Source organism: Cavia porcellus, unplaced genomic scaffold, assembly GCF_034190915.1.
Source record: "Cavia porcellus strain 051 isolate PalLab524CR breed Dunkin Hartley unplaced genomic scaffold, mCavPor4.1 scaffold_32, whole genome shotgun sequence".
Taxonomy (NCBI): domain Eukaryota; kingdom Metazoa; phylum Chordata; class Mammalia; order Rodentia; family Caviidae; genus Cavia; species Cavia porcellus.
The window spans coordinates 21,816,414-21,834,864 of record NW_026947515.1 but is presented as its reverse complement, the minus strand read 5'-3'; the positions used below and the strand labels follow the sequence as shown (position 1 = coordinate 21,834,864).

Here is an 18,451-nt window from a genome sequence, read left to right as displayed (position 1 = left end):
CAGAACTGTGTATCTCAGGATGGCCTCAAATGGCAGCCATCCTCCTGTTTCAGCCTCCCGAGAGCTGGGATTACAGATATGGGTCACTCTGGCTGGTCTTGCTATATAGTTTAGGTTGGCTTTGAACTCACTGTATAGCACAAGTTGGCCTCAAACTTGTGGTCATCTTCCTGCTTTAGTTATTATTATTATTTTTTGTCTTTTTGAGACAGTTTCACTATGCAATTCAGACTGGTCTTAAACTCATAGCCATTCTCCTGCCTCAGGTTCCTGTGTACTGGAATTACAGGTGTGCATCACCATATCTGACTTTTTATTTCTTGAGGCAAGGTCTCATTGTACACTCTACCTGGACCTCAATTTGAAGATTTTCTTGCCTCAGGTTCCCCAGTAGTGGGATTACAGAGATTTACTACCACCTCTGGTTTAGAACTACTACAGATGGTTTGACTTAATCTGAGATTGATTATAACCTTGAATTTGGGGTTAAAACTGATTTTTGATATGACTCCTCCAGTTGGGTGTGGTGATACACCCCTGTAAACCCAGTTCTTGGGAGGCTGAGGCAGGAGGATCATTGTGAATTCGAGACCAGCCTGGGCTACAAAGTGAGCTCCAGACCAGCCTGAACTGCGTTGTGAGCCCTTGTCTCAAAAAGACAAAAACACAAAATCGTCTTTCTGATTCCCAGCATAAAAACAAAAAATAAACAAGATTTTCTATAAAGTGCAAGGCACAACCTAAGCTTGAATATGACATCCTCCTGCCACAGCCTTCCAGAGCAATAGGATGACAGGCATGTGCTACCATTACTCCTGAGTTTATTTTTCCAACAATAGTCCTTTTGGATTATATAAAAAAGGAAGATCCATAAAATACTTCGTCAATCCCATCTCTTTTTTTTTTAGACAGAGTCTTACTATGCAGTTTAGGCTGGCCTGGAGTTCACTTTGTAGTCCAGGCTAGTCTCAAACTCACAATGATCCTCTTGTCTTAGCCTCCTGAGTGCTTGGGATTATAGATGTGTGCCACCATGCCCAGCCAAAGCTCCATTCTTTGAAGTGCATTGAAAAAAAGAGGTCTATATATTGACTAAGTCAGTATATAGAAGTCTACTGCTTTTAGCTGTCATTTCTCTTGTTTTGTTTTTTACCCTGGTATGACCCATTGAAGCCAGAGCCTCTGTAGTGAACCACATACCAGTTCCTCTCGGTTCCTTTTTGAAGTAGGTTCTTGTAAAATTTTCCAGACCAGACTTGAACTTGCAATCGTTCTTCCATGTAGAATGAATTCACTCTCTCCCTTCCTTTCCTGTTTTTCTTAGGTTATTGGGGGTTGAATCTAGAGCCTCATACATAATAGGTAATAAAGGTGCCACTAAACTACACCCCCAGCCCTCAGGGACTTACAATTTAAATTATGAATTAAGTTCGTTCAAAAAAAGGTCCTTATTGAATGTCAAGGCTGGTACTCTTCTTGCTGTGCATGCTATTCAAAACAAAAGCAATTTTACGCCTTCCAGCTGTTTAAGCATTTCTGAGTTTTCCAGACAAGGCCAGGGATCCCCTCATGTGAGCGCTTTGCTCTTCTTTCCCTCAAATAGACAACTAAACCAGTGAATAGTCAGGCCAGCCAGGCTGTCTGGATTTCAGTTTTCTTAGCTGCATCAACTTTGTGTGTATGCTCATGTTTTGGGTGGGAGTGGCGGCCACAGCACTGGAACACAGGCATGTTCACTACACCTTCTCCTCTGAGAAACAACTACTAACAAATAAAGGAAGTCAGCGGCAATGAAGAAGCTAGCACAGCCAATTCACAAGGCACAGACGTACAGTTCCCTGGCCTGGGAAATTCCAGCATCACAGCAGCATCGCAGGATTGCATTTGTTGTACCAGCAAGGATTTGCAGCAGCAGCAGCAGCAGCATAAGCAGCAGCAGCAGCAGCAGCAGCATAAGCAGCAGCAGCAGCATAGGCAGCAGCAGCAGCATAGGCAGCAGCAGCAGCATAAGCAGCAGCAGCAGCAGCAGCATAAGCAGCAGCAGCAGCATAGGCAGCAGCAGCAGCATAGGCAGCAGCAGCAGCATAGGCAGCAGCAGCAGCAGCAGCATAAGCAGCAGCAGCAGCAGCATAGGCAGCAGCATAAGCAGCAGCAGCAGCAGCAGCATAGGCAGCAGCAGCAGCAGCAGCATAGGCAGCAGCAGCAGCATAAGCAGCAGCAGCAGCATAAGCAGCATAAGCAGCAGCAGCAGCAGCATAAGCAGCAGCAGCAGCAGCATAGGCAGCAGCAGCAGCATAAGCAGCAGCAGCAGCATAGGCAGCAGCAGCAGCAGCATAGGCAGCAGCAGCAGCAGCAGCATAAGCAGCAGCAGCAGCATAAGCAGCAGCATAAGCAGCAGCAGCAGCAGCATAAGCAGCATAAGCAACAGAAGCAGCAGCATGATAAGCAGCATAAGCAGCAGCAGCAGCAGCATAAGCAGCATAAGCAGCAGCAGCATAAGCAGCAGCAGCAGCATAAGCAACAGCAGCAGCATAAGCAGCAGCAGCAGCAGCATAAGCAGCAGCAGCAGCAGCAGCATAGGCAGCAGCAGCAGCAAGCAGCAGCAGCAGCAAGCAGCAGCAGCAGCAGCATAAGCAGCAGCAGCAGCATAAGCAGCATAAGCAACAGCAGCAGCAGCATAAGCAGCATAAGCAACAGCAGCAGCAGCAGCATAAGCAGCAGCAGCAGCAGCAGCAGCAGCAGAGGCACAGCAGCAGCACCTGCTGCTGCTTAAGTGGTAAGAGGCTGCGCAGGCGCACCACACATCCTCGGACCAAGGAGCGCCCCCCCCCTCCCCGCCCATCTCTGGGGGCCTTTTTCAGGCCCCCAGACATGGGTCTGTCTTCGGCGCCGCCTGATGCAGTGAGAAAGTCCTGTGAAAGTAGACCTCTCCTGGCTGTTTTCCTTGCCGTGCAATCTAGGCCATGAAGAAGGCACACACGTGAAAGCTTCAGGAGGGTGGATCGTGGCTGGGTGAAAGGCCACTGCGGAGTTGGGTGAATCGGGCCTTTTCAGGCACTACAGGAGGCGCCAGGGCGAAGGGCCTCTCCCGTTGGCCTTAAGAGCTCGAGGCTTGAGCCGAGACCCTTAGCCGCTGGGTGAGGCACAGCTCGCGACATTGAGGAGCTCGGTGGGGGCGAGGTGGTGACTGTAAGGGCGCCTACAACAGGCTGTTGGCCCTCGCTGGCCGAGTACTGCGTCTGTTTTGTCGCTTCAGGCATGTCTCATCCCTTCGACTCAAAGGCCAGCATTCGGAGGTCTCTGCATTAAGTAGCAGCTAGGTTCAGGTGGCAGTAGTGGCTGGGTTTTGGTTCTTTGTACGCCCTCATCCTGGAGGTCTCACTCCCTCCCTTGTCTTTCTGACCTTTCTAGTCCCGGTTTTTTCTCCTTGGGCAGTAGAGTGGGCTCAGATCAAGCAGGCAAATTGTTTACTTATTTATTTTCATTCAGCCAAACTAAGCTCCTCACCGCAGCACCTTCAGCTTGACTTCTACCTGTCGTGTTGTATTGGATTAAGGTTTATTAAGTAATTTGTTCTTTTGGGGGGTTCTTTCCTGGTGTTTTTTTGTTTTTGTTTTTGTTTTGTCTTTTTGAGACAGTCTCGCCCTGCGTTTCAGGCTGCCCTTGAGCTCTCACTTTGTAGCCCAGGCTGGTCTCCAGCTTGAAAGGATCCTCTGCCTCATCCTCCCAAGTGCTGGGATTACAGGAGTGTGCCACCACTCCTGGCTCACTTTCCTGATTGTATTACCATGTGTTCCTTTTGAGTTCTAAAGCGTGTATATCTATCAAATGTCCATAGGCTCCGTGGTGAAGAAGTTCGTAGGCTTTAGACTGGAGACATGTCCACTGCCTGGAATGCTTTTCTTTTCCTTGCTTATGTCCTGCTCTTTTTTCAAATGAACGCTCCAGCAGACTTGTTCAGCAAAGCCATCCCTGGACTGCTGTACTAGGTTTAATATGTGCAACTATAAGCTTTCAGAGTTCTGCATCTCTTAGCGCTTGGTAATTTATAAATCCCACTGAAATTGTAAATTAGTCTGCGTGTGGGTTTTTTGGGAAACCTGTTAGGGATTGACAGCAGGCACTTTGCCCTGAGGTAAATCCCAGGCCTTCTTAAAATTTTTCTTTTTATTTTGATACAGAGTATTGCTAGATTTCCCCAGGCAGGCTTGCAGTCTTCATGTTTCAGCCTCCCAGCACCCTGGGATTGCAGGTGTGTGCCATCATGCTAGGCCCATGTATGTGCTTTTGAGAAAAATAATTAGTGACATACAGTGGCACTATATCAACCTATTTCATCCTGTGTTCTCTCTTCCACTCATGTCAAAACTTCTGTTTGTGGGGGAATTTTCAGGACTCTGTCCTACTCTAAGCCTCACTTTGATACTGAGCTGTGATTTACAAGAGGAATGAGATGCTCTACACTGGTATTCATACCTAGTAGTGATGTAGTGAGTTAGCATTAGGGAGACCAAGTGGAGAGCTGTTTGGCATGGTGTGTAGAGTCTGATTGAAGGGCATTATCTTGGTAGAGTTCCATAGTCTAGAGAGTAGAATTCTGCTCTGCAAGTTCAAACTGTGTCTTTGGACAGATGCTTCTCATTGACACATAATGGTATGTTAGTAACTGACAAATTCAGGGATGATTAAGCATAGAGTCAAAGGTAGTAATCTTTTTTGTTGTTCTTTTTTTTGATTTTGTAATGTTTGGGACAGGGTCACACCATGTAGTTGTGGCTGGCCGGGACTCAGTGTGTAGTCCAGGTTGGTCTTGAACTTGAGGTAGTCCTCCTGCCTCAGCCTCCTGGGTGCTAGGATTATAGGCAAATGCTTTCCTGCCCGGTTTTTTTTTTTAATTTTTAAAAATTTTATTTAAGGAGAAAAAGAAAGAAAACAGAAAAAGGGTACAAGTTATACAGAATTTCATAAAAAATAAACAGTAGGAAATCACTAGTTAATAGATTACACATTGTCATCTTAGAAATAGTTGTTCGGGTTACAAAATTAACGCATATGTGGGGGCTGGGGATTTAGCTTAACGGCATAAGCGCCTGCCTTGCAAGTGTGTGGCCATGAGTTCGATCCCTGGAACCGATAAAAAAGAAAGGCAAAATTAAAGCATAAAAAGTGGACATTCAAACAGAGAGACTGCAAAAACTCAGTAATATGGTTATCTATCTTATACACTTAAATATATATGCAGTTATATCCTTTAGAGCACTTTCTTTTTCTCTCTTTTGTACAATGACAATTACACATTTTGGGTTTTATTACTCCCACAGTTCTTATTACTTTTTTTGAAGAGAGTAAAACCAAATGTGACATAACAAAACAGAGTCAGTCAAATCAAAAGGATGGACATAATACATACTGTAAAAACAAAATACAAGGTGATCAACAATGGTTACCATAATGCCTCTTGCTATCTTAAAAAGAATTACCTATATCATATTATCATAAAATTGAACAAAACAGTAAAGCACAAAACCAATAAAACCAAAACATTGGAGACATTACAGGACTTGAAAAGAAGATAATAGTCAACCAGAATGGGCGTCATAATGAATCTCATTGTCTTCACAGTTGTTCCCTATACTTTTGAACTTGGTACTATCAAGCAAAACACAATACAGGGAAATCAGTCAAAACAGGATGGTGAGAGGGGCTGGGGATTTAGCTCAGCGGCATAAGCGCCTGCCTTGCAAGCAGGCAGTCGTGAGTTCGATCCCTGGTACCGATAAAAACAAAAAAGACAAAAAAAAAAAAAAAACAAAAACAAAAACAAAAAACAGGATGGTGAGAGCAACACAGGGTTTCAAATCAAGTTAATAGGAAATCAAAGTGGGTTACTATAATACACTCTGCTATTTTTATTTAGTTTTTCCTTGATTAAAAAGACAAAAATAAATGATAAAAAAAGGAGATTGAGATAAAAGGGCACAGCAACAAAACAGCGCAGGTCAAAACATAACCATTTAAGCAAAATAGTGTTTCACCACAAGATATCTTGACATAAAAGTAGTTAACATATTGTCTCTTTCCTTGAAATCTTTTGAGTATAACTTCATATACTGTAGCATCAAACATATCAAGACAATGTAAGACCATTCAAGAGAATGACAGTATTACAGGGCATTTAGAATCAACTGACTGAAAATGAACAATGGGGGCCTGGGGATTTAGCTCAGCGGCATAAGCACCTGGCTTGCAAGCAGGAAGTCGTGAGTTCAATCCCTGGTACCGATAAAACCGAAAAAGTCAAAACAAAACAAAACAAAACAAAAAACAAAATGAACAATGTTTTCTGTATAATGTCCTTGTGTATAAAATTTTTGTTTATATTATCACATATACTAAAATCCAATAAGAGTCAACATGTTAAAACCAAAAAAAAAAAAAAAAAAAGACCAATGGAGACAAAAGAACAAAAGCTTGATGGGACTTCAAAACAAGATGATATTAAATCAGCACTAGCTATTTTGATGTCTTGCTTTCTCCAAAATAGCTGTTCCTACCATCCAACCTTCTCTGCCTCATTTCTGTTGAGCTCCTTTTCTGTCATTAGTTGTCAGTTTGTCTTCATTTCACTTTCTTTTCCATTCATTGTGGCCTCTCTGCCACTGTTTCTGGAATCTTGGTATTTTTCTTTTTTAGGATATCCTGTAGTATTCTCTGTAGAGTTAAATTGGTGGTTGCAAATTCCCCTTGGTCCTCTTTATCCTGGAAGTACCTTGTTTTTCCATCAATTTCTAGGGACAGTTGTGTAGGATATATCAATCTTGGCTGAAGGTTATTATCTTTCAAAGCTTGAATTATTTTGCCCCACACGCTTCATGATTTGATGGTTTGTGCTGAGAAGTCTCTGTAATTCTATTTTTTTATTTTATAGAATCTGAAAATGATTTTATAAGTTCAAGTAAATTGCATAGAATAGTGGATTACATTTTGGTGTACTGCAACTTGCATATAATATACATTGATTTTTTTTTGGAGGTGCTGGCTTGGCTTCCCAGATTCCTTTTTTTAAAATTTTATTTAAGAGGAAAAAGAGAAAAACACAAAACAAAACAAAGCGGTGTAAGGGTACACGTAATACAGAACTACAAAAAAAACATAACAGTAAGAAATCACCTGTTAATAGATTACATATTATCATCTTGGAAATAGTTGCTCAAATCACAGTATCAAAGAATACAAAGTGGACATTCAAACAGAGAGACTGCAAACAGCTGTGTTCAATGATCCAAAAACATTAATATAGTCAGCTATTTAACACCCCTAAACACACTTGCTGTTATATCCGTTAGAGCTCTTTTTTTTCCCCTCTCTTTTTTACAACAAAATTTACACATTTTGGATTTTATCACTCCTTAGTTCTTATTACTTTTTGGGGGGGGAGAGAATAAAGTCAAATATGGCAAAACAAAGCTGTCAGTCAAAACCAAGGATAGACATAGCACATGATGTAGAACAGAGTACAAGGTTATCAACAATGGTTATCAACGTTGTCTATTGTTTCCTTAAAAAGAATTGTCTATCTCATTAGATATTATAAAGTTGGACAAAACAGTAGAGAACAAGACCAATAAAACTTAGGCATTGTAAACATTACAGGACTTCCAAAGGAGACAATAGTCAAACCAGAATGGGCATCTTAGTGAATCTTATTGCCTTCAAAGTAGTTGGCTATACCCTCAAACTTGATACTATCATACAGAATGGAACAGAGTCTAATTAGTCAAAACAAGATCGTGGGAGTATTACAGGACTTCAAAACAAGTTAATAGGAAATAAAAAAGAGTTACTATTATATATCCTAATTTTTTAAATTTATCCTGTTAATTAAAACAAACATAAGAAGTAACTAATTTTTTTAAAGAATAAGGGAGAGATTGAGTTAAAACAGGACATAACAATATAACAATAGAGGTCAAAGCATGACTGTTTCAGCAACCTAGTGCTTCACCACCAAATAACCCGACTTAATAGTAGTTACCATAGTGTCTGTCTTTTTCCTTGAAATATTTGGATAAAACTTCATATACTATAGCTTCAACTATTTGCATATCAAGAAGCCCAGAATAAAGCCTTTCTAATTAATAAGTGAAAACTTTATAAGGCTTCAAGGCCACATAATGGGGAATCATGATTACCACATATTTTTATATATTTGAATCATTACTTACATTAGGGAAACTATTCGGTATTCACACATGCGAGATTGATTTATTTCACTTATGAGTACGGTCTCAAGCTGCGCCCATTTATTGATAAATATCTCAATGTGATCCTTCTTTATAGCTGAATAATACTCCATTGTATAGAAATACCACAACTTTTTTATTCATTCCTCAGTTGATGGACACTTGGGTTGTTTCCACGATCTGACAATTACAAATTGTGCTGCTATAAACATAGGTGCACATATATTACTGTGGTATGATGCTTTCAGTTCTTCTGGGAATACGCCTAGAAGTGGAATAGCTGGAATAAATGGGATTTCCAATCCCAACTTTTTGAGAAATCTCCAGACAGTCCTCCACAAAGGCTATACCAGTCTACACTCCCACCAACAGTGCAGGAGAGTTCCTTTTTCCCCACAGCCTCTCCAGCACTTGTTGTTGTTGGTTTTCTTGATCCTGGCCATTCTTTCAGGAGTGAGATGGTATCTCAGTGTGGTTTTAATTTGCATTTCTCTAATGATCAATGATGATGAGCATTTTTTCATGTATTTATTTGCCATTTGCATTTCTTCATCTGAGAAGTGCGTATTCATCTCAGATGCCCATTTTTGGATTGGATCTTTGAATTTTGGAGGTCTGAGTTTTTTTAATTCTTTATATGTTTTAGACAAGAGTCCCTTGTCTGAGAGAGAGTTAACTAAAATCTTTTCCCAGTTTGTGGGTTTTCTTTTCACTATGTTAGAGATTTCTTTTGACATGCAGAAACTTTTTAATAAGAAGTGGTCCCAGTTATTGATTCTGGGAAGTATTTCCTGTGCGGTTTGAGTCCTGTTCATGAATTCTCTACCTACTCCTATGTCTCCAAGGTTTCTACCCAATTTGTCTTCCAATAGATTTATGTTTCTGTTTTAATATTCAGATCTTTGACCCATTTAGATTTTAATTTAGTACATGGTGATAGGCATGGGTCTAGCTTTAGTTTTCGGCAAATGGAGAGCCAGTTTTTCCAGCACCATTTATTAAAGAGACTGTCGTTCTTCCAGTGAACCTGCTTTGCTCCTTTATCAAAGATAAGGTGGTTGAGTGTGTTTGTAGTTGTGGTTGTATCTTCTAATCTATTCCATTCATTTGCGGCTTTATTTTGATTCCAATACCATGTTGATTTTACTACTGTTGCTTTGTAGTATAACTTCAAGTCAGGGATTGTGATGCCTCCTGCTTTGTCTTTGCTGCTTAGAATTGCCTTTGCGATTCTAGGTCTCTTCTGGTTCCAGATGAAACTTAGGAGTGATTTCTCTAGATCTATAAGGTATGTTGATGGTATTTCTATTGGGATTGCATTGAATCTGTATAACAGTTTTGGGAGAATGGCCATTTTCACAATGTTTGTTCTTCCTATCCATGAGCAAGGGATGTCTTTCCATTTTCTGAGATCATCCTCAATTTCCTTTTTCAGTGTATTATAATTTTCACTGTATAAGTCTTTCACTTCTTTCGTAAGAGTAATTCCTAAATATTTCATTTTTTTGCTTGCTAATGTGAATAGTCCAGTTTCTCTTATTTCCCTCTCTGTGATTTTGTTGTTCGTGTATAGGAATGCTATTGATTTCTGAGTATTGATTTTGTATCCAGCCACATTACTGAATTTATTTATTGTATCTAAGAGTCTTTCAATGGAGTTTAGGGGGTCTTCTATGTAGAGTACCACGTCATCTGCAAACAATGATAATTTAACTTCTTCTTTTCCTATCTTTACCCCTTTTATTTCTCTTTCTTGCCTAATTGCTCTGGCTAGTACTTCCAGTACTATATTAAATAGGAGTGGTGATAAAGGACATCCTTGTCTTGTGCCTGATTTTAAAGTAAAGGCTTTCAATTTTTGGCCATTTAGTATGATGCTGGCTGTTGGTTTGTCATAAATGGCCTTTATTATATTGAGGTAAAGACCATCTATTCCAATTTTCTGTAAAGTTCTTATCATGAATAAGTGTTGGACCTTATCAAAGGCTTTTTCTGCATCTATAGAAATGATCATGTGATTCTTATTTTTGGCTTTATTGATATGGTGGATTACATTTATTGATTTGCGTATGTTGAACCATCCTTTCATTCCTGGGATGAATCCCACTTGGTCATGGTGTATAATCTTCTTGATGATTTGCTGGATCCTATTTGCCAATATTTTATTGAGGATTTTTGCATCTGTGTTCATTAGGGAGATCGGTCTATAGTTCTCTTTTTTAGTTGGGTCTTTCTTAGGTTTTGGTACTAGAGTAATATTTGCTTCCAGGAATGACTTAGGAAGGATTGCTTCCCTTTCAATTTCATTGAATAGTTTGAGGAGTGTCGGCATTAGGTCTTCTTTGTATTTCTTGTAGAATTCTGCAGTGAATCCATCTGGGCCTGGGCTCTTCTTGGTGGGTAAGGCCTTAATTACATTTTCAAGTTCATTAACAAAGATTGGGTTATTCAACAGTTTTACATCCTCTTGATCTAGCTTTGGTACTTCATATGCTTCTAAGAATCTGTCTATTTCTTCTGTGTTATCAAACTTTTGAGAGTAGAGGTTTTCGAAATAGGTGTTGATGATCTTCTGTATTTCTATTGGGTCTGCAGTGATTTCACCTTCTTCGTTTCTTATTGCATGAATTTGAGCTTTTTCTTCCCTTTTTAAAATAAGGTTCGCTAGGGGCTTATCGATTTTATTTATTCTTTCAAAGAACCAATTCTTTGATTCATTGATTCTTTGGATTGTATTCTTAGTCTCTATTGCGTTGATTTCTGCTCTGATTTTTATAATTTCCTCTCTTCTTTGGCTTTGGGCTTGACTTGCTCTTCTTTTCTAGCTGTTTGAGGTGTAGCATCAAGTTATTTATTTGTATTTGTTCTGTTTTCCTGATGTGGGAACTCAGTGCAATAAATTTTCCTCTGAGGATGGCTTTCATTGCATCCCACAGATTTCGGTAAGTTGTATCTGCATTTTCATTTTCTTTTAGGTATTGTTTAATTTCTTCTTTAATTTCTTCTGTGACCCACTGATTACTCAAGAGTGTGTTTTTCAGTTTCTATGTGTTTGTGAGATTTTTGCAGTATCTTTTATCATTAATTTCTAATTTCAGAGCGCTATGATCTGAAACATGCAAGGGATGATTTCAACTCTTTTGCATTTGTTTAAATATGTTCTGTGAGCTAATATATGGTCTATTTTAGAGAATGATCCATGTACTGCTGAGAAGAATGTGTATTCTGATGTTGTTGGGTGGAACATTCTGTATATGTCTATCAAATCCATTTGTTCTTAGGTGTGATTCAGTTCTGTTATTTCTTTGATCATTTTCTGTCTGGTTGATCTGTCCCCTGGTGTCAATGGTGTATTGAGGTCCCCTGTTACAATTGTGTTACTGATAATTTGAGTTTTCATTTCTGTTAATAGTTGTTTTATATAACTGGGTGCTCTGGAGTTTTGTGCATATATATTTAAGATAGTTATCTCTTTGTCTTGGAGTTTCCCCCTTATGAGTATGTAGTGATCTTCTTTGTCCTTTATGGTCATTGTTGGTTTAAAGTTCACATTGTCTGCAAACAGAATGGCTACTCCTGCCTTTTTTTGGATTCCTGCTGCATGAAGTATTGTTTTCCATTCTTTGACTTTCAGTCTGTGAGTATCCTTCTGGGTTAGATGGTTTGCCTGTAAACAGCATATGGTTGGATTTTGTTTCTTGATCCATGCTGCTAGTCTGTTTCTTTTGATTGGTGCATTGAGACCATTTACATTAATGGTTATTACTGTTAAATGCTGGTTTATTGTAGGAATGTTATCTCTCTGCTGTTACATCTTTATCTTTCTGTTCTGTTTAATTATCTGCTTTGCTTAGTGGGTTTTTCCTTTGTGTATCTAAACTGTCTTTCAATATTTTTTGCAGGGTTGGTTTGGTGTTCATGAAGTTCTTCAGCTGTTCTTTGTCATGGAAGTATCATATTTCCCCATCAATTTTGAATGATAGTTTTGCAGGATACATCAGTCTAGGTTGGAAATCATTTTGCTTTAGGATCTGGAATACTTCACTCCATGCTCTTCTGGACTTTATTGTTTGTGCTGAGAAGTCTGCTGTGATTCTGATAGGTTTTCCTTTATAAGTGATCTGTCTTTTCTCTCTGACAGCTTTTAATAATCTATTCTTGTGTTGGATTTCTGGGATGGTGATTATTATATGTCTGGTTGTAGTTTTATTTTGATTATGACTATTTGGAGTTCTATGTGCTTCACTGATCCTGATGTCAGTTTCTGATCTCATGCTTGGGAAATTTTCAGCTATTACTTCTCTAAATATCCTCTTGACATCCTTTATGTTGTCTCCTTCTTTTTCATTAATCCCTTTCATTCTTATGTTATTTTTCTTTGTATTGTCTTGCAGTTGTTGAATTGTTGTTTCCTCATTCCTTGTTATTTTTAAAAGATCTTTCCTTTCCTGTTCACTAGCTGCAATCCTGTCTTCAAGGTCTGAAATTCTATCTTCACTTTCATTAAGGTGGGTTTTACAACTTTCAGTGGAGTTTTTTATTTCCTGTATATCTCTATGCATCTGCATTATGTATTCTGTTTGTTTCTTATATTGCTCATCTAGGGATTCTATCTTTTTGTTTAGTTCCTCCAATTTTTAAACTGTGTTTTCTTTAGATATATTCAGAATCTCTTTCATTTCTCTTATCCTTTCATCTTTTACCTGGGAGATTATTTTGAGTTTGAATTTCTTTAAAGCTTCCTGGAGTTGCTTGTTAATTTCAGTAGCTATTGTGTCCGATATTTGAGGTGGATGGGATATATTTTCTTCTATATACATTGCTCCTAGTGTTTCTTGAGATGGGCTGGAGGTTTGAGTTTGTAATTTGGTCTTTCGTTTTGTCATTTTCCTATATTTCTGTGTTTCAAGTGTTATTTGAAAGCTTCCTCAGGGTCTGTTGGAAATCCCCTTCTATGTTTGCAGCTCCTGAGACTCTGGCACCCCATTACCCCAAGCCTCTGGGCCTGCAGAACCAATGGCCCTCCTCTGCCTGTTCAGAACTCTGCAGTTCCAGATAAGCTGGGCCTCAGGGACACTGTGCACCCACCTGCCCTTTGGAAGCTCCACAGCTCTCCAAGTGCAGCTGGGATGCAGAGGCGGATATATCCGCCTCAAACCCGCCTCTCCACTTCACTGCACCCAGGAGCCTGGAGGGTGCTAAACAGTCTGGGCTTTGGGCAGAGTGTGCTGAGTACTCACCACTGGCCATGGTGCCTCTGGAATCTGCGATCTTCCCCTGATTGCTGAGACATCCACAGTCCTCCAGACACATGGGGAGGCTGATGCAGGCACCCCAGATCCACCCTGCCCCTCCTCTGCACACCGATGGTGAGGTGTGGGAGTCCCAAACAGGCTGGGCTCACGTGATAGCGTGTGCCCGCCTACTTGTTGGAAGCTCCACAGTTCTCCAAGTGCAGCTGGGATGGGGAGGCAGATGTAGAGGCCTCAAACCCACTTCTCCACTTCACTGCACCCAGAAGCCTGGAGGGTCCCAAACAGTCTGGAATTTGGGCAGAGTGTGCTGAGCACTCACCCCTGGCCGCGGTGCCTCTGGAAGCTTCGATCCTCCCCTGCTTGCTGAGATATCCACAGTCCTCCAGACACATGGGGAGGCTGATGCAGGCACCCCAGATCTGCCCAGCCCCTCCTCTGCACACTGATGGTGAGGTGCAGGAGTCCCAAACAGGCTGGGCTCAGGGGATAGCATGTGTCCACCTCTTTTTTAATTCTTTATATGTTTTAGACAGAAGTCCTTTGTCTGAGGGGCAGTTCACTAAGATTTTTTCCCAGTTTGTGGGTTTTCTTTTCACTGTGCTGGAGATTTCTTTTGATGTAATAGCAAAAGAGTTTTAAGGAAAAATAAACAAATTGGCCCAATGCTATTAAAAGCATAGATTCCTAGTTTAATATTTCTCCAAAATATTTATATGAATTATGTATTAAAAGAAACTCTCTCTAAAATACTACCATAGTGTACACATGAACGAATTGGTCAGCATTCTACTGACATATTTTTATGTGTATGTTCATTGTATACAATGCATAGCAGCCAATATATTGAAACAGTCTAAGATGTTATTAGAAAGTGAATAAAGACATGGATTATACATACATTAATGTGTTCAGATGTAAAATAAAATGCAATTATGACATTTTCAAAACAATAATGAAAATGGAGATCCTAATGTAAATGAGATAAATCAGACTCATTCAGAGAAGTATGACTCATTTTCCCAGATATGTGGCATCAACATAGATGGTGTAAGGTGGAAGGGAGTCTGTTACTGGAGAAAGGGAAAGGAGTAGGTGGGAGTGTGTGTAAGGGGGCAAAAGGCTGGGGAAAAGATTTTATTATATATACATAGAAAATATTACAATGAAACCTATTATTTCATAAAATTATTAGGCACTAACAAAATTTTAAAAAATGATTGATATGAAGATTCAGAGCTGAAAAAAATATATCAGTGGTGAAATTTCAGTTCTTTCTCCCTTAGAGAAAGTAAAAAAGTGACACAATTAGTTATGTAACCAGGATATCTAAATCCTATGAGTTCCATACACTATTACTCTGTCACAGAGAAAGACAAACTTAACTCATTTGCATGAAAACTGATGTACCTTGAGACTATAATGTAAAGTGAAGTACATTTGACACATTAGTGGAAATACTGCATAGTTTCTCTCATTTGAAAAACTCAACATATAAAATCATAATTAAAAGTAATGAAGCGGAAAAAGGAAAGGGAGATAGAGTTACTGTAATCCAGCACTGACAATTTATCAAAAAGTGTTGACAGGATAGTTGTCTTATATGTTTTATATGTCACTTGTCCTAGGAGTGTTGGACCAATCTGTATATATAGCAATAAAATATATAAGGATTTACAAGATAAATAAATGAATTAGAAGCTGGCACAATAAAAGGACAGTTGAGGAGGAAAAGAATTATTTTGTGTTATGTACATGTACCAATTCCCTGCAGTGAGTGAATTCAATATGTACTGGAAACATGCATTCATTAATATTTTTTAAAAGACATAAAAAGGCCAAAATCCTTTCCATGGTTTATAAATAAAAAAGCAACACAATAAATTAAGGATAGAAAGAAACTTCGTACAGTAGAAATGATAGTTATACAACTCTAAAGTAAACCACACATTTTGCAGTTAAATTCTGAAACCAAATTCATAATACAATACTCTTTGTGCCTGCTTCTACCAGATATTCTACATGTCCTTAGTGATACAAAACATGCAGAAAAACATATAAAACCAATTAAGTATGGGAAAGAAGAATATATCTGGGATAATTTTATACAGTGTTGGTTTATAAATATAAAGCACATAAATTAATATTTGAACCTTTATAGGATAGATATGAAGTGAAAAGTATTCTATTTCTATAGGTAAGTCATTACCCATTCAAAACTGATATTACACAAATTCACACTTAAGAAATCTTAAAATATTAGTGATACACTTAGAAAATTAAAAAGTGTTCTGAAAGTACAGAATACTCTCCTGTACAAATCCAAACAATCTGTCTAATAATAAAATTGAAATAATTGAAGAAAGCAAGTTCATGGATGGAAATGTTAAACAATGTGAGAATGTTAGCATTTTACAATTTGTTCTATATATACTATGTAATTTTTATACAAACTGCAACATGATTTTTCAAGTAAGCCTCAAACTTTCATGGAGTGGGAGAACATATCCTAATGGACAGTGTGCAAACCCCATTTTAGTTATAGGGCTTCTCAAGTTGTTATTCGCTGAACAAATCTGTAAAGCATGAATTTACCGACATTAGCTAGAGAAAAATATGAATTATATTCTGTGAAAATATAGAACTATAAAGGGCAGGATTGTAAATACAGCATTCCTTTGATTGGTGTCTAGAAAATCAAATGAAAAACTGGGCATGTTGATGCAAAGCAGGTATCCAGGCACTCCAGGAGGCTGACACAAAAGAATCACAAACTTCACTGCAGCCTGGGCAATGCTATGATTAAGATTGTTTCAAAATTTAAAATTTTTTGAAAGGAAAGTTGATGTAACTGAGTACAAAGTTCTTGCATTCAAGATTCTTGTCTAGAAATTGAAAGAAAACTCTTTTAAATGAAAACAGTCATGACACAGAAACAAAACTACACAAATTTTGTTAGGAAGACCTATGAAATTTTGTGACTGGTTGAGTGAATGGAGGAGAATTAATGCACTTCAGCTAATGCCAATTTGAATTTTTCAGTAGATATGGAGCAATGTGTGAAGTGTCCTGATGACCAGTATGCCACAATACAGCGAGACCATTGCCTCCAAAAGTCTGTGACTTTCCTTGCTTATGAAGACCTCATGGGGAAGATGCTGGCTGGCACAGTCCTGAGTCTCAGTGTCCTCACAGTTGCTGTTCTTGGGCTTTTTGTGAAGAATCGAGACACTCCCATTCTCAAGGCCAACAACCAGGCTCTCAGCTACACCCTGCTCATCTCCCTCGCCTCCTGCTTCTTCTGTTCCTTGCTCTTCACTGGCCACCCCAACACAGCCACCTGAATCCCCCAGAAGACCACAATTGCAGTTCTCTTCACTGTGGCTGTTTCTTCTGTCTTGGCCAAAACAATTACTGTGGTGCTGGCCTTTAAGGTCACTGCTCCAGGCAGGAGGATGAGGCAGTTGCTGGTATCAGGGGCACCAAACTATATCATCCCAATCCGCACCCTGGTCCCACTCACTCTACGTGGAGTGTGGATGGGGACAAACCCACTCTACATTGACATAGATGCACACTCTGAGCATGGAGATGCATAGGAATGACAAGATGTCTTCAGATGAGTGAGGCACCAAGATGGTGGCAGTTGAGTGGAAGAATAAGATGGCAGAGAGGGGGAGAAGTGACAAGATGGTGGAGGATGGGTGGCAGAAGTACTGCTGTGGTGTGATGGAGGACAAAATGGTGACAGTAGAGATCAGAAGAAGGGGTGTAGGGAGAAAAAGATGAAGAAAAAGACAGAGAAGAATACAGCAGAGAAGATGGAGGAGATGCAGATTGGGGCAAAAGACAATGGGAAGATTCTTATGGGAATGGTGGAGGAGTAAGAATGGCATGCAATCATCTATAAGGTAAATGAGACTTTTGGGTGTAGGGGGTTTGGCAGTGTAGGGTGAGCCAAGAGGACCTGGGTTACCTCACATGTCTGGATAAGGGAGGGACATTCCTGGAGAGCAAAAAAGGCATGGAAATAAGGAATCTCTGGTTGCCATTATAGTAGCAGAACTTCACTAATTCATGAAGGGTGGCAAAATTGAAGGTATCTGCCTCTGACCAGTGATCACTGTCAAGATTTTAAAGTGGCCAAGATGTCTGCATAAAATAATTTTCTGCATTTTAAAGACTCCGAGAGACGTAGTATGCCCAAGGACAAGACGGCCATAGTTGAGATAGCATGCAACATTCCACTTCAGTATTACTTCAGGTAAGCAAAAAGACTGGAGTAATCAGTTTGTATTCTGTTTATGCCAAGATGAAGAATGCCTGAAGATCACAAACAATACTACAAGCCAGTGCCAAAGAACCAGGGGCTAGTAGGTGAAACAGGCATCAACTTCTCATCTCCAATAATTTGAAGCAGTGGGATCTTATGACAGAATTAAGACACAAAAATCCAGCTATGCCTGGAGGACATCTTTGAGAAACAGTCATTTCCTAAGGGTTCTCAACACAGTACATAAATATAACTACCATAAACAATTTACAAGCATGAATAAAATTAAAATAAGAATTAGAAAAGGAGAAAACACAGCAGTCTTATGCAAGTCCAGATTTGCAACACCTTAAAGGCAACACAGAGGGCAATGAGGTGGAATGATTAAAGCCTGACCGGATTCTCTGAAATAGTATTGGTGGCAGTAACAAAACACACAAATAAGGCTATAAAATGCAAGTCAGAAATAATTTCTGAAATAATTTCAGATATGATGGTCATAATGAAGAGTACGATTAGTGACTCCAGCAAAAATACACATAAAAAAACATAGAGGATATCAGGGAAATGATGGAAACCATGAATGCCCAAAACAAGAAAGTAATTCATGAAACAGATTCAAATAGATGTCCAGGAGATTAACAATTCCATTGACAGGATATGCAGCACAAAGAGCCAACATG

The 18,451-nt window shown here is 39.4% G+C and overlaps 1 long non-coding RNA gene across 1 annotated transcript; it reads left to right on the top strand.

Moving 5' to 3' along the window:
* Positions 1–2,915: 2,915 nt before the first annotated feature.
* Positions 2,916–18,073, top strand: LOC134474302 (uncharacterized). The gene is made up of 2 exons (XR_010045048.1): positions 2,916–3,137; positions 16,541–18,073. It is a non-coding gene; the product is annotated as an uncharacterized LOC134474302 (long non-coding RNA).
* Positions 18,074–18,451: the final 378 nt, after the last annotated feature.